Source organism: Panthera leo, chromosome B2 (genome assembly GCF_018350215.1).
Source record: "Panthera leo isolate Ple1 chromosome B2, P.leo_Ple1_pat1.1, whole genome shotgun sequence".
Classification (NCBI taxonomy): Eukaryota; Metazoa; Chordata; class Mammalia; order Carnivora; family Felidae; genus Panthera; species Panthera leo.
This window is the reverse complement of record NC_056683.1, coordinates 23,952,627-23,970,091: the sequence shown is the minus strand read 5'-3', so window position 1 is coordinate 23,970,091 and position 17,465 is coordinate 23,952,627. Positions and strand designations below refer to the sequence as shown.

General features: G+C 42.2%; 1 pseudogene; it reads left to right on the top strand.

Annotated features, from left to right (window-relative positions):
- The first annotated feature begins 2,889 nt into the window (after nt 1–2,889).
- LOC122220635 lies at nt 2,890–3,194 on the top strand (annotated as a pseudogene).
- The last annotated feature ends 14,271 nt before the right edge of the window (nt 3,195–17,465 follow it).

Sequence of the window (17,465 nt, the reverse complement as noted above, 5' to 3'; positions counted from 1 at the left end):
AGTCAAGATATGCTAGGTTATGCTGTCATAACAATCAATATCAAAATCCAGTAGCTAAACACAGCCAGTGTGGGTCCAAATAACCACTCAGGAACTCAAACTAATGGCAGTTCCAATACTTTGTGTCCATCTCAAACGTGTAACTCCAGGATCTGCCATGCCTGGGGAAGAACGCACATGAAGAAGTGGTCACTCTTCTATGCTCTGAGCTCAAATGGTACACATCACTTCTGCTGACTACTCATGGGCCATAACTGGTCATATAGCCCCACTATATGACAGGGGTCATATAGACCCTGTAAGGGACTGGGAAATATGAGATGCACATGGATATTTGGTGAGCAGTAAATGATTCTGTCATAACTAGCATTCCAATGAATAAAACTTGGAAAACATTGACTAAATATGTAGGAAACAATTTTTCCCAGTCCAAGGAGCATGTTAATGTATTCTTTGGTATAAAAGAGAAAATAATCTGCTCTTTCCTATTATTGTGGAAGAGGAGAAGAAACAGAAGAAGGGAGAGAAAGGAGGAGGAGAAGTGGTGGAGAAGAAGAGGAAGTAGTAGAAGAAAGAAGAAGAGGAGGGGAAGGAAGAGGGGGAGGAGGGGAGTGAGGAGGAGGAGGAAGGAGGGGAGAGGGAGGAGGAAGAAGCTGGCCTATGGCAGTATTACTTATTGAAATATTGTTCTGTTTTTTGGCATTTTGCTAAGTGCTTATATGACATGCTTGATGTCACATAATTCTCACAAGAACCCAATCAATAACATAGTTTATTATCCCTATTTTTTCAGATCAGAGAATTGAGATTTAAAAAGGTGAGCTGCTGGGCGCCTGGGTGGCTCAGTCGTTTAAGCGTCCGACTTCAGCTCAGGTCACGATCTGGCGGTCTGTGAGTTCGAGCCCCGCGTCGGGCTCTGGGCTGATGGCTCAGAGCCTGGAGCTTGCTTCTGATTCTGTGTCTGCCTCTGTCTCTGCTCCTCCCCCATTCATGCTCTGTCTCTCTCTGTCTCAAAAATAAATAAACATTAAAAAAAATTAAAAAAAAAAAAAAGGTGAGCTGCTTTGTCCAAGGTCACAGAGAAATAAGTAAAGGAGGCTAGATTCAGACCATCACCTCTAGGATGGCAAAGCCCATTCTGATCACCCCAGTGCTTATCTCCCCCATGCCTCTATTCTGTGTTTTGATGGCCAGTCCCCTTTACTCATGGCTGCTTATTTCATCCTCAACAACCCTGCCAAGATACACTCTCATTTCTAATGAGGAAAAGAGGCTTTGAACCCAGTTCTCTTTGACTCTCAAAGGCCATGTTAGTACACTTTTGCAGATCTCTGTTTCTACCATTTTGATCACTGCATGTGGATTATTTGGTCTTGCCTCAGCTAGATTTGGTTTATGCACAATATTCTGGAAAGACCTACAGATGTACGTTGTTTCATTGGCACTGGAATGCTGGTTAGAGCTTAGCCTAGATCTTCTGAGTGATGATCTCTGGATCTGTTGACTGCAAAGTCTCCTTCATATTGGAAGACTTGAAGTCCCACACCTTGAAGTGCCTCCCCCTAAAATAATACATTGTCTTGTACATGCTTCCTTCTCTGAGAGCATCATGGGATTTTCCCTTATAAGCTTGGCATTGACTACCCAGGAAATCTTGTGTCAACTGCAAACTGGAAGATTTACACATATACAGTTAAATCTCAAAAGCAACTGTCTTTGAGGAAGAAAATCTCAGGAGTAACAAGTTCCCAGCTGAGTGGTTCCTCTGGGTACAAATTAAAGAGTCCATGAAAGAATCTTCCAGAGTTCCCCAGGCAGAGTGGGCTGAGCAAAGAGTTCGAAGACCCATCTTGTTGATGTTGCAGGTGGCTAGTGAGCCCAGTTGCTTGTCTTCAGGTAACTTAAAAGATTGAATAGTCTCAGGTAGACAGTGTCAATGACCCTGTGGAACTGGGAGCAGAGATAGTAAGAGTGAAGGGCGAGTCTTGCCTCTCTAAGAGATCATGAGAACAGCAAACAAGAAATCCATACCAGGCAATCAGTTCATAAACGTGATGTCAGCAGTGTGAATGTCAGGATTATACAGAAAACCTATAGATCAGTGGCTTAAACAATATAGGGCTTTGTGTGCCTGTTTTTTTTTTGTCTCCCACATAAAAGTAGTCCAAAGGTTGACAATCCATGGCTAAAATGCCGGTTCTGTGATGTTAACAGTGACCCTGACTGCTTCCTGCTCATGGCATCTACCCACAGGTGCAGAATGGCTGCTACAGCTGCTGTTCATGTTCCTGGCTGCAAGAAGGAAGAGCAGAGGGCAGACAGAGTAACTTCAGCTTAAATCTCATTAACCACTCCTATCCACAAGGGAGATTGGGAAATGCAATTTTTCACCTGGGGACCTTGTTGCCTTCCAAAAATTCAGATACTGAGAAAGAAAGGGGAAATGGGTGTTAGGTGGTTCATTATTGTCACTGCCTCACAAGGAACCTAATAAACTGCCCACACCTACAGGCACGTCTTGGAGGCCAGTCTAGACTGTGTGAACACTTATTACCTCCCCTCACCACACACTGCCACTATCGTAGACATCACCATTCTCCTCGATAATCCTGACCAGTTGTCAGAAGTCCATAGACTGAGGTTGAACCTATGTTAGCAGCAAGATGTTTGGCTACCACTTCTACCTGGGTCTGCTCTTTGCATCTTGCAGAGCCAGTTATCTTAACCCTAGCCCTGGCAAGTGATTGTCTTAGAATTTGAGAGTATTATGCTCCCAATACCCAAGGGGAACACTGAGGATGTTTCTCTTCTCTCTGTTGTACCCTTTATTAGGGACACCCTGACCACTGAAAAACAATGATTAGATCCCTCCCACTCCCAGGACCTCCAATGGCCGACCATTTATCCAGGGTTTTGTACCCAGTGCCCAAGTTTGTCACTGGAGATAATGAATGCCAACACAGACGCAGTTGATGCTGAACATCATGTGGAACTGGAGGAAAAAACGACGACTTAGTAGTCAACTGTTATAACTTCGGCACACACTTGAAGATCTCTCCACAAGAGTAGATGCAGTTAAGGAAGAAAATAGGAAGCTAAAATCAGACAACCAAGCTCTTGGACAATATATAGAAAACCTCATGTCAGCTTCTAGTGTTTTTCAAATGACTGACACAAAAAGCAAAAGAATGTGAAGGATTGACATCCCTTCTGTTTTATGGAATTGCCACTAATCTGTTTTTTTCTTTAAAATGTGGATAGACTCAAAAAGTTATAGTACTTTTGTTTGTGGCCTAATTGAATATTTATGAAGATAATGTCAGATCTAGGCAAAATTAAGAACATAACAGAAGACTTCCATGAGTTTGTGTGATATATGTTAGTCAACGAAAACATGCAAATGTATTGTACAGACTTTATAATTAGAAATGCATGTATGTATAAAATTTGAAAGTTTTATCAAATTTGCTTTGATTTAGAGGTTTAGCACTGTCTTTTATTGTAAGCATAGTAAGAGATACAAGAAAATAACCACTGTGTTGTGAAAAGTGACCAAAATCATGCACTGAATACCCAGCTTTATGTACCCTGTCTACCATGTTGTGCCTCGTCTCCACTGGCTTCTTCCTTCCCATTTCCCCTCCCCTAAGGAAGAAATTGGTTTCACATTTGTAAAAGAAATTTTACTATTTAATCATCTGTGAGAGTAACCTGAGCTTGAATTGTTGAAACTTAGCCAAAATAAGGTATAATCACAGTTAGGGCTTATCATAGCAATAAGATAGGATTGTTAGTTTCTTTTTAATCAACTGAAAACAGAGCCTATAAATATGAAGATTCTTCTTTGCAACTGAATTGTCACATTGGAAAGGTTTGTTGTTAAAAACTTCCTTTTGCACAAAATAACCCATTTGGTATCTGAAAAGATGAGCTCTAGTTATGTGTTTGAAATAAGAAATTTTGAGAAAAATGGAAATAGGATGGGGAAAGTACTTGGCATACAGTAGTAACCAACTCCAAATGTTTTTACTCCAGAATTGTGTGATCTCTGGAACAGACAAGATCTTTTAGGGAATATATATATGAAAGTAGATGAAATGTGACTAACCTTAAGTCAACCACATCTACAAGAGAACAGTGACAAAGAGTTTAGTCTCAAGGCTTATTTGTAGCACCCAGCAGATCAACTTTTGCAAAAGCCCTCTACAGTGTATTGGTATCAGAATCATTAATAAAATGCAAGAGTTTCGCATGCATACTAGCTGATACTTTCTCAGTATTTTATCTCAACACTTCTCCCAGAATTTGCTGTTAACCTAACTACTTGGTTTGAAAGATTAGTCACTTTTTGGCAGCTTGTAAAAATTTAGTTTGTAGATTCCATTCAGTAAGAAATTTAGTATCAGAAGCCATGTTAAAATGTTATGTAGGAAAAGGGTGCCTGAGTGGCTCAGTCGGTTAAGTGCCTGACTCTTGATCTCGGCTCAGATCGTGATCTCACAGTTCCTGAGATGGAGCCCTGTGTCAGGCTCTGTGCTGACAGGGTGGAGCCTGCTTGGGATTCTCTCTCTCCCTCTCTCTCCCTGCCCCTCCCCTGCTCTCTCTCTCTCAAAAATAAATAAACTTTTTAATAAATATTAAATAGGACAAGAGATCCACTAAATCATTTTGGTTATTAGATTTGAGCTACTTTTAATCATGGAATAATCTTATGTTTGTATTGGTATAAGATTCAATGAATGACTTTAGTTGTATGAATATAATAGTTATACTGCAAACATCTTGTGTCCCTTTTGTGACCCGATTTACAAACATTTAAAATTGTGTTGCACTTTTGCTTTGCTGTTTACTAAAAAGCTGTTCCAAAGAGGGAAAGAAAAAGAAAGAAAGAAAAAAAAAACCCATGATTAAGTACCACTGTGTACCAGGCACTGTGCTTAGTGTGGAGTTAACAAAGACCAACGGCATTTCTCTTCTTGAGTATTCAGAGACTCATGGAAACAAGCAAATACACAAAGAAATCACAGTCTGATCCAGGACCGCTGCAGTAGAGGTGTGAGGGAAGCCCAGGGACACCGAGAGTCCCTGACTGCACACCATTTGTCTTAGTCCCCTGTGGTGGCATTAATGGAATACCATAGACTGGGTGGCTTATAAACAACAGAAATGTATTTCTCAGTTTTGAAGGCTGAAAGTCCAAGATCAAGGTGCAGCAGATTTGGTGTCTGGTGAGAGCCTGTTTCCTGGTTCATAGATGGCTGTCTTCTCCCTGTGTCTTCCCATGACAGAAAGGACAAGGGATCTCTGGGGGTCTCTTTCATAAGTACTCCACCCTTATGACCCAATCACTTCCCAAAAGCCTCTCTTCCAAATATTATCACCTTGGTAATTAGGATTTCAACATATGAATTTGGGGGACACTAACATTCAGATCATAGCCCTGATGGATCCCAAGCTTTTGAACACATAAGAGCATCTGGGCAGCTTATAAAAGTGCAAGTTCCTATGTACTGTCACAGGGCTTCCAATATTATAGATCTGAAATCTAGACCTCCAGATTTGCCTAGTAATCTACTCTCTTTCTTCCCACAAAATCCTAGATAACGCGGACACAGTAGTGGATCCCACTTTGTGAAATTCTGCTCTAAGGGATGAGGTGAGATGAACATGCTGGAAAAAGAAGCCTCAGAGGCAATCATTTGTGAGCTAAAAGGCAGGGCATTCCAGGTGGAGGGGATGGCTCTGGTGCAAAAGCCTGCCAGGGTCTGGTTTGTCTAAGAGAAATAAGATGCAGACTAGGACATGAGTCTGGAAGGTCTCAGGAGGTGCCAGAGCTACAAAGATGTGGAAATTAGGCTATATTTATAGCACTTCATACAACAGGGGTTTAACAATTTCCTTCTGTAAGAAAAAGCTATCAGTTGGGGAACTGGCTTTCCCAATGAGAACCACCATGCACTTGAATTGGTCTAGACTGACTATAAATGTGTCCCAGATCCCCTGCCCTGCCTTTTGTTCTCTCCTACACCCCTGCCTCAGCTATCCCTGCCCACCCCTCTTGGTCCTTTGCTCCTCTGAGAGTTGGCCTGTTCTGTTGTGTGTCTCTGGCTTAGCTATCTTCTGGTTTCTGTATTTGTTTCTAAGGCCTGACAATTTAACATCTAACAATTTTCTCAGTTTTGTCCTGGCTGCCTCTGGCAAGCCAAATTAACCTGTTTGACAGTGAAAATGAGGGCCGTCCTCTCCATGGAGGCAATGGGGAGGCAGGAGATCCCCAGCCTGGACAAGAATTGCTTATCACTCTACTCCAGCTCTCTCATAGACAAGCCAGTAGAGTTGGCCAGTGTTCTTCCAACTGGGGTACACACTTTCTGTAAGATTTGAACACTTTCCAAATGATACTCAGGCAAGGATAGTTATAAAGGCATCAGTGTCCACAGGTATTCTTTGCTAATATTGATCTGCTTGAAATGAACCTATGCTTAGAATATACCTTTTTCATGTGGTGCCTGGGTGGCTCAGTCAGTAAGCGTCCGACTTCAGCTCGGGTCATGATCTCACGGTTTGTGAGTTCGAACCTTGCATTGGGCTCTGTGCTGACAGCTCAGAACCTGGAGCCTGCTTCAGATTCTGTGTCTCCCTCTCTCTCTGCTCCTCCCCCACTCACACTCTTTCTCTCTCTCAAAAATAAATAAACATTTAAAAAAAATTTTTAGAAAGAATATACCTTTCTCATTTTACAAAAGAAAGACATATCCCTTGCCCATACCAAATCTTGTTTTGGTTCTTTGCTGCAGGAGGGCTCTTGAAACGATGGGATAAAAAAAAATTAATGATAAGCCAAGTCCAGAGCTCGTAAGGCTTTCTGTCCTTCCCTGTCTTATACATACTTCTGCAAGAAGGCCATGTTGGCCCATGGGGTCTCATAATTCAGAATATACAAAGCAGCATAAGCTTGTGATGTTGATCCTTTAAAATGTAATTTTTGCAGGACAATTGGATTTTCCAAAGTATGATAAATCAAACACACAAACAAAAATTTCACCTGGTATCTTTCAGATATAGCATGCTTTACTCAGTAATGAAAATTTGTTTTATCCAATAATACAAAATATTTATCAAATTATAGTCAATCCTCATTTTATTTCAATATATAAAATAGTTAAATTTTCTATCTCTTATTAATAAGAAATAAACTTATTTTTAAAATGTGTGGAGGTGCCTGGGTGTCTCAGTCAGTTAAGCGTATGACTTTGGCTCAGGTCATGATCTCACAGCTCGTGGGTTTGAGCCCCACCTCAGTCTCTGTGCTAGACAGCTCAGAGCCTGGAGCCTGCTTCAGATTCTGTGTCTCCCTCTCTCTCTGCCCCTCCCCCCCTCAAATAAATGGACATTAAAAAAATTGAAAACGTGAAAAATTTTAGATGTCAAGTTAAAAATGTGTAAAGAGCACGTAGATTTTCAAAATTCTTTTGCAAAGTGTTCAAGGCAATGCTTGAAGACGCTGGAGTAGGATACTTGCCATCAAGGATCATAGCTGTTTTTATTATATTTCCATGTGTGCTGGGTTTCCGCTGTGTACCAGGCACAGTGAGCCTTCTTTGAAAGTGTCTCTCTGGGCCCAAGAAAATGCTCAGTCTCCTGGTGGTGGGTTATCTGGTCTCAAAGAGCTCTGCTGTCAGCCTTCCACACTGAGAAATATGTGCATCAAACTCCAGGACGAGGGGTTGTGACTCTCACAGAAGATTGTCCTGAGAGGGCAGCAGGAACGCAGTCGCACACCTGGGGCCTCGTGTGCTCTGGTGTCCAAGTGCATGCAGGAAATGGCAACACGAGATGAGCCATACTCGAGTGCTGCAGTCTCCAAGGTGAGGTGCGTGTTCCCCTGGGTGTGTGCCAGGGTTCCGAGAGCCAGGACACAACAGGGCACACATGAAGTTCACAAGTAATGGAATGTGCACACACACTGGGAGTGGTGCTCCAACGTGTCATCCCACAGGTACACGACATGAGGAAGGTGTGGATCCGGCCCATGAGCCAGCTGTGAGATCAATGCGGGGCATCATCCACCAAGCCACAGTGGAGGAAGCTGGGCTTGAGTGGAACTTTGAGTGATAGATAGGATGTGCATAATTGGAGAGAAGAATCAGGCAGATATTTATCGAGCAGCTGGTCTATGCTCACCTCTGCTCAGGATGCTGAGGAGTTGGGGTAGGTGGATACAAATTTGATAAGGGAGTCCAGGCACAACAAGGGAATCCAGGAACAAACACTGGGAACATTCAGGTCTCACTGCAAGGAAGTATGTGATTAAGGCCTTAAGGCCTGCGTCCCTGGTGCAGTGAGCACCCCAAGAATTTGGAAGTGTATCCGACAGTGGATCTGATAGGTTAGGGATGAGGGGTGGCCTTGTATGGGAGAATAAGCTGAGGAGAGCTAAGAAGGGTAAACAGGGTGTGGATGGACGGAGAGAGGGAGGGGCATCCCAGGTAGAGAAAACAACAGGAGCCCGGGCTTGGCATTGAACTGACCTGTTGTGTTGAACAAACAGTGAATGGCTGTGAAATGCTAAAAGACAGGGCCAGCCTGGCTGCTAAAAAATGGTCACTCCTTCAGTGTGCAAACATTTTCAAAGCACCTACTTACCAGATACTGCAGGTAGCCAGTGAGGAAGACTGCTCAATTGTCACCCTCACAGAGGGATGGTGAGGAGGGCTGGGAAGAAGAGGTTCAGATCATTGAGAAGCAGGTCTTATCAGATCTGGGAAACATGAACAGCCGGAAACCTCAGGGCACGAGTGTGGGGTGAGAGGACATTTGGAAAGTAGGATTATGGCAGCATGGGGACGGTCTCAAAAGCCAAAGAGAAGCAACTAGTCTTTATTCCTAATGCATTTCACGTTGTGGAGCATGAAGCCCTTACATGCTCTTCACTAGGGAGGTGGCTTCTTGCTATTTAGGCCCCATGAGGACCCATATAATGGCAGTGTGCAGGACAGGTTTGGACAGAGAGGGAGTGGAAAGCAGTTGGGGAGATGTTACGCAGCCTGTATTGTTTGGTTCTGGGCCCTCAGGGAAGACAAATGCATCCATGCAGTTGATTTAAGAAAAGATTTACATCACAGCTGCATAGACTCACCTCATTGTCACTACTCACACCCTTCCAAGGGAGAACTTTGCACCCCCATGGCAGAGAAGGGACTGGGGGAAGAGACATATATATAAATTTTGATGGAAAGCAAACAGATAATATTATCATTCTGAAAATATGATCCAATTTTCCAATATTTGTTTCAAGCTGTCATCAGCTTCCTTCCCTTTGTGTTCTTTTTGCTCTCTTTTTAAAAATGTTAAAGTTCTTGGGGCACCTGGCTGGTTCAGTTGGTTAAGCAGCTGACTCTTGATTTCTGTTCAGGTCATGATCTCATGGTCTGTGATACTGAGTCGCACATCGGGCTCTGCACTGGCAGCACAGAGCCTGCTTAGGATTCTCTCTCTCCACCCCTCTCTCTGTCTCTCCCCCACTTGCTCTCTCTCTGTCTCAAAATAAATAAACATTTAAAAAATTTTTAATTTTAAGTTCTTGTGTTAATGTGATTCTTTTAAAAAGAAATTTTTAATGTTTATTTATTTTTGAGAGAGACTGAGACAGAATGCAAGTGGGTTAGGGGCAGAGAGAGAGGGAGACACAGAATCCGAAGCAGGATCCAGGCTCCGAGCTGTCAGCACAGAGCCCGACGCGGGGCTCGAACTCACAAGCTGTGAGATCATGACCTGAGCTGAAGTCGGACACCCAACCGACTGAGCCACCCAGGTGCCCCACATTTGTATGATTCTTATATTACTAGGGACTCTGACTACAACCACGGCTGTTAGAATCTTGCCCCATTAGTGAAGTGAGGTCCAACAGCAAAGAGGTTATGGAGAAACAGGGTCAAGTCTTCAACTGCCCAGTAATCAGACAATAACCCCAGACCATTTGGTCTCATTCCAGTCAGGCCCTTAGAAAGCAAATGTGTGTGGGGCTGTTTCCAGGGCTCTCGGTTACAGGGAACATCTGGGATGTGTGTGTAAGCCATCTTCACAAGGCCAGGCCAAATGCACAGGGGAGTTGGGGGGTAGGCGGTGGCCGCTGGCTGAGCTCTGCACACAGACTCCAGCAGGCACACTGGGGGGCTTGCAGAAATGCCTGCTCCGGATGGCAGAACCCTGTGTGCTGACGGATTTGTTCCTACATGACTTGGAACGGTTAGTCGTGTGGGTCTGTGGCGCGTGCCAGGAAGACTGACGTCGCAGGCTTGAAGGCTGGGATTTGTGAATGGGTCAGTTAGCCTTGCACAGAGGCAAACTTTGTTCTCTTCCCTAGCTGCAGCCCCAGCCTGGCCAGCGCACGACAAATGGCAACCAGGTGACGGGAGTGGCGTTCTCCCTGGGGAAACCAGCTGTGAGCTCATGCTCTTGGAGGGTGGGTCAGGAATGTCATCCTCACCCATGAAGAACAGTTTATTGTTGTTGCAAACACCCCATGTGTAATAGCTTCAGTTGCCCTCCCAGGAGCCATGCTGTAAATACAAAATGCAATCTTATTTACACGTTAGTCAGGCAGCATGATACATTGGGCTGATCAAAGGCTTGAACGCAGGAGGAGCCAAGATTTGCTTCCCAGCTTTGTGGCAGAGAATCGGTACTTGATGTAAAAAAATATTTAAGGCCAAGGGAGAGATGATGTGAGTCATTTCAACCAGAGACTCAAGGAAGAGGATTGGGGTACAACCGTAGCCCTTTCCCCATATGAACTCAAGCAAACAGAAACTGTTTCTACAAATGAGGATCTTGAAGCCTGAGATGTTGAAAAGCAAATGCTCGTCAGTAAACTTTGAAATACTCACGGCTGCCAAAGCAGAGTTTCTGTCTCTCTTACTACTACCTTAGATTTAACAAGCAACCTGAACAGTTCCCCTTTCCTTTCAGATGTTTAAAAATGTGCGTGTTATACACAGTCATGACAGTTTTCTTTCAAATGGTTCCCCATCTACCTGCAGGAAGAAGATATGGAATCATTGCAGAGCCAGATGGTCTGGCTTTCTCTTCATTTGGCTAAGAATGAGACACAGCCAATTCTCAGCTGTCAGGCATACAGGGTGTATCCCCTCACCTAAACCACCATCACTCTTTCCTTTTTAAAAAAAAAATTTTAACGTTTTTATTCACTTTTTAAGAGACAGAGAGAGGCAAGATGCAAGCAGAGGAGGGGCCAGAGGAGGGGCAGAGAGAGGGAGACACAATCTGAAGCAGGCTCCAGGATCTTAGCTGTCAGCACAGAGCCTGATGCGGGGCTTGAACCCACAAACTGTGAAATCATGACCTGAGCTGAACTTGGCTGCTTAACCGACTGAGCCACCCAGATGCCCCCATTACTCTTTCCTTAAAGAGCCTCTAAGCTTGCAGTAAAAGCAATGTCTCCAAATGCTTTCAGGCTACAGTTTTAATTTTTTTTTTTTTTTTTTTTTTACTTTAAAAGGTAATCGACCATAGTGAAGATGCATTACTTTTACTTGTTTTACTGGTGCCTATAATTCTTTCAGTGACATTTCCTATTCTATCTCTAAAGTGGAGGCGAAGCTATGATCTACCTCATATAGATACATCATTCTGGACTCAAACCTGAGAGAGTGGGGGAAGAGAAGGAAGTTCAGAAGGGACAAATAACATGAGAAAGCAAAAAAAAAAAAAAAAAAAAGTCCATGGAATCATTAGCATGCAATTTTCATTACCTAAATACTTTCCAGATTCTTGGATGCTCATTTTGAAATAAAATAGCTATATCAAAACATCAACAAAAATATTTATAGCCAAAATGCCTAAAGATTAATATTCTTAATGAATTTGAAAAAAAAAAAAAAACATTTGAGCTGATAGTCATCAACTTTTTGACCTACAAAAGACATCAATTGCACTTGGCTCAACTGAATACTAAAGCTTTAATGGATAAATGGGCCCAGATTACTCATGGAATACACAAATGTCTTAAAACATGAAAAAAAATGTGTAACCCTGTTAATAACCAAAAAAATGCAAATAAAAGAAAAACCGATCTATTTTCAGTGATCATAAATAGCAGATATGCTTAGCAAGTCTGACTGTCCGGTGCTCAGTGTAAAGAAACAAGAACGGCACTAACAGCACTCAAGAGAACTCAAGTTGGCACAACCTACTTGGAAAGCAAATTGGCAATAATGTAACAAAAATGTGAGGTTTTTTTAAATGTTCAAATCTTAATTCTAGTAATTCCAGTTCTGTGACTTTATTTGGGGTGGGGGGAAATGTTCTGTCCAAAGATGGTATTTGTAACAGTAAATTGTGGTATTTATAACGGTAAAAATGTGGAAGCAAACCCTATGTCCAAGAATAGGAAATTAAGCAGTAATTAGAAACGTGGAAAGTAGCATCCAACAAACTTGTCTCGAGATTCCTCTTTGGCTGTTTAATCACTGTATGATGTTAGACACATCGCTAAAACCCAGCCTCGATATTTTTTAATCAATTTGTATGATGAAAATAATTCCTACCTTGTAGGAATCCTGTAGTCGGAATCAAATGGAAAAAAATGTGTATAAGTTGGTTGAAACAGTGTCTGGAATGCAGAAAATCAGCTTCTCTGTGTTATTATTTGGCCATCTTCAACATTATTCAGCTGTTGAAAGAATGTTTAAATACAATTTATAATAGCATAGAAAATTTTCTATTATGTTGTGTGAAAAATCAAAGCATATAGTGAAATAGAGATCATGGTCCAGGTTCTAAAATATGCATAGAAAAAGAAGAAAATAATGGATGAAATAGAAGTCAAATTTAACAGGGGTTTTCTGGGTCTTAGAATTAGGGGTGATTTTCCTATGGGCTTTTAACTTCTGTGTCATTTCCAAGTTAGCTATAATGAGGGTGCATTATTTTATCATTGAGAAAGGATATTTCAGGATGTGACCTTATTCAGAAATAGGGTCTTGCAGACATGATGAGTTAAGATGAGGTCATCTGGGTGGGCCCTAGCTCTATAACAACTGGTGTCCTTATCAAATGAAATACGACACAGAGACAGACTGCGGGCACATTCTCCACACAGGGAGGACAGGAGTTACACTGCCATGAACCAAGAACTACTGGAAGCTTGGAGAGAGGACTCCCATGCTTCTAAGGGACATTGGCCTTGCTGACACCTTGATTTCAGACTTACAGCCTCTGGAACTGTGGGGTAAAAGATTTTTGTTGTTGAAGCCCCCCATTTTGTGGTACTGTGTTAGGGAAGCCCCAGCAAAGATAGCCCCCTTAGCCTCACTCCATGTTGTCTCTTCTCCCTTCCCCCCTTCTAGTGACAGAAATGAAAGGCTTCTGCATCAAATGAGTGTTCTGTCATGGTCCATTGGGAAGAATGGTGCCCAGTGCTCTCCCTCAGGTGTCTGCACAATCTGTGATTCAGTGAAATTACTCAGTGAACCAGTCACAGTCCAACCACAGTGGCCTTCTGGTCTGTCACATGTGGGGAGTCATATGTAAACTCTTCCACCTGTTGCCTGAATGCCTGTGTGTGGTAAGAATCTACATGAGCTTTCATGGAGTGGGTGTTTCTCCCATTTACCATAAAAATGACAAGAGGAAACAGTATGTGATATTAATAAGAACAAACCTAAATTACTGTATTTATTGTATTATAAATTTGTCTGGATGTGAAAGAGGTCCCCACAGTGGCTTAACAAGTTAAAAACACTTCACTCTCATGTAAAAGCCCAAGCTGCCACGGGACCTTGCTTGTGAGGTTTACCTTTGTTATGGACTGAATTTTATGCCCCCCTCAAATTCATGTGTTGAAGTCCTACCCCCAGTGTGATGGTATTGGGAGGTGAAGCTTGTGGGAGGTCATTAGGTTTAGATGTGGTCCTTAGGGTGGGGCCCCAAGATGAGATTAGTGTCCTTACCAGACGAGCTCTTTCTCTCTGCCATGTGAGTACAGAGCAATGAGGTGGCCATCTAGTGGGCACCTTAATCTTAAACTTCCCAGTCTCTGGAACTGGGGGAAATAAAGGGCTGCTTTTGAAGCTGCCAGTCTGTGGTATTTTGTTGTGACAGCTTGAGTGACTAAGACAATCTTCTTGCCCTATCAACCTTTATCTTACCATTGCATAGCACCTGCATTTCCAAAAGGATCGCTTGTAACACTGACATTCCACCCAGCAGGGAAGAAGAAGGGGACAGGAGAGCACACTCTGTCCCACTGAGGCACACTGCACACAACACCGCCCCCTGTGTCCCATTGGCTGGAAGTTGATCCCATGACCATACTCAAAGCAAAGGGAGCTAGAGAATATCATCTTTCTTCCCCTGCGCCGACAGTGACCAGGCTAAAAACTTTTTCTTTTTCTCTCTCTGGGCATTTTTTCCAAGTATAGTTGACACATCGTGTTACATTAGTTTCAGATGTACATCATAGCAATTCAATATCTCTATACCCTATGCTGGGCTCACCACAAGTGTAGCTCCCATCTATCACCATAGAATGCTATTACAATACTCGATGGTATTCCGTATGCTGTGCCTTTTATGCCCATGACTTTTTTGTTCCATAAGTGGAAGCCTGAATCTTCTACTCCCCTTCACCCATTTTGCCAATTGCCCACAATGTCCCTTCTGTATTTATGGGTCTATTTCTGCTTTTTGTTTGTTTGTCTTATTTTGTAGGTTCCACATACAAGTGAAACCACGTGGTATTTGTTTTTCTCTGTCTGGCTTATTTCACTTGGCATAATACCCATGAGGTCCATCCATGTTGCTGCAGGTGACAAGATCTTGTTCTTTTTTATAGCTGAGTAATATTCCACTGTGTGTGTGTGTGTTTATGTGTGTGTGTGTGTGTGTGTGTGTGTGTGTGTTTGTGTGTGTGTGTGTGTGTGTATCTCCATCTTCTTTATTCACTTATCTATAGATGGACACTTGGGTTGCTTCCATATCTCACCTATTTTAAATAACGCTGCAATAAACATAGGGGTGCATATATATTTTCAAATTAGTGTTATCATTTTCTTTGAGTAAATACCCAGTACTGGAATTACTGGATGATATGGTATTTCTATTTTTATTTTTTTTATTTTGTTAAGTTTATTTATTTATTTTGAGAGAGAGAGTGTGTGAGCTGGGGAAGGGCAGAGAGAGAGGGAGGGAGAGAATCCCAAGTAGGCTCTACGTTGTCAGTGCAGAGTCCTATGTGGGGCTTCCCCTCACATACCGTGAGATCACAACCTGAGCTGATACCAAGAGCCAGACACTTAACTGACTGAGCCACCCAGGCACCCCGGCATTTCTATTTTTAATTTTTTGAGGAGCCTGCATACTGTTTCCCATAGTGGCTGCACCAGTTTGCATTCCTACCAACAGTGCACAAGGGTTCCTTCTTCTCCACATCCTCACCAACCCTTGTTATTTCTTGTCTTTCGGATTCTAACCATTCTGAAAGATGTAAGGTGATATCTCATTGTGTTTCTGACTTCTGTTTCCCTGATAATGAGTGATGTTGAGCATTTTTTCATGTGTTTGTTGGCCATCTGTATGTCTTCTTTAGAAAAATGCCTATTTGGGTCCTCTGTCCATTTTTTCAATTGGATGCTTGGATATTTTTGGAAAATTTTATATTTATGGGAGAAGGGAAGATGACTTTTAAGGAATAACTTGCTGTCCTTCCCTCAGCCACCAAATAGATTTTTGTGACATGAACTTTTTGCAAAGGTGGGAGCACCCAAGAAGCAGGGAAGATAGCTTCCCTGGCATTGGGAGAATGATTGTTGAGCAATGTATTAACTGGGTAAGAAATAGAATCCTGCTCACACTATAGGAAATAGGACCTCTTGGGCAGAATGAGCCATTAGACCTACTTTTCTCTTGCTCGTATGTTTATGTCTGATAAGCATTTGTCTCTGCTGAGATCCACATTCAAGTGACCTGTCAAGAAACTGTCCTATTTGTATGTTTATTTCCTTTCAGGAGACTGAGAGGGGTAAGTTGCTGTTCTCAGCTGGGCTGGGTCTGAATCATCCACAGAAGACAGGAACTAAATTTAGAGGCCATCAAACTCTGCTTAGAAAGGACTGAAGAAAAGTAATCTTGATGTTTATGTCTTCCAGAAATTTAGCACTGTGAAGGGAGTTCCAGGAAGGAACTCAGAATGGAGATTCTAGTTTGTTTCAGCTAGTTTCAAGCTTGAGTTCTAGGAACCATGGTTTCCTCGTCTATAAAATGAGACAATGGGATTTACTATATAAACCTTCGGGTCCTTTCTAAATGCTATGAAATAGAGATTCTAAGCACCACCAAGGCAAGCAGCATGAACTGAATTCCCTTCAGGCATAGGAAACAGGGAGCTCCTATGGCTTTGCTTATTTAAAGTGAAAGGAAATTTAGGTAAATGTTCAGTGCCTACAGTTTAGACAGCAAGTTTTTATTCAAGGGGGGGCACCACGAATAAGGTGACACCCATATGAAGAAACATGGACTACAAGTCACAAAGGAGAGAAGTAGAAGTCTCTGCCATTTAGCTTGGAGCTATGAGTCCAATGGACATGGGATGGGGTCCAGCCCAGAATTACCCTGTAGGATAGGGCAAAGTCCAGGTGTCCTTGACAGTCCCACTGATGACTGGAAGTGACCTTCCCCCACCTCCACCCACCTCTACTCCCTCAGTGACCAATCTCAGGGTCTGGGAAGGCTTAGGAAACAGACTATAACTGTAGCATTAAGAAGAGGAAAAGTAAACAAAATAGAAACAGAAGCCTTCATGATAACTCATTGGTGTGACAGACTTGAGTTTACCTGTACCTTTGTGAAAGCAAGCTTTCATTTCAGTATCATCTCCAAAACACTGAAATTATAAGCTGTAGGAATCACAGATGATCAATCCACCTAATAATTAAATTAAAAACAACATTTTGGGGGGAGGAACAAATTGGGTTCTATTTTCAGAATCAGCCACTTAGAGACGTGAATTGCTTATTAATAAAAATCTACTTCATCTAAGTATTCATGACCATAACTTTTTCTCTGCTTTGTTTCCATTTCCACAGTATCGTTACAATATTGTATATGTATAAATAGAAATGTCTATCAATATCAAATAAAAGATATCTTTAGGCTCTTTAAATTTTTCAATTGCTTTCTTCAATGTGTCTTGATTAATTTTATACTTTCCTCTTTAGACTCCTTCCTGTTTTCTTCAAAGTTTCAATCAATGATTCACCACCATCTAGTTCTTTTTATTTCCAGTATGTAACACAGTGCTGGCACAGAATAGGCACTCAATAAATATTTGATGAATGAATGAATCCATAGCAGTGGTTCTTAATATTCGGAATAAAGGCTCCTTAGGGAATGTGATGAAATCAGTGGATTCTCTCCCCAGGTAACCGAACTCACACACAATTTTG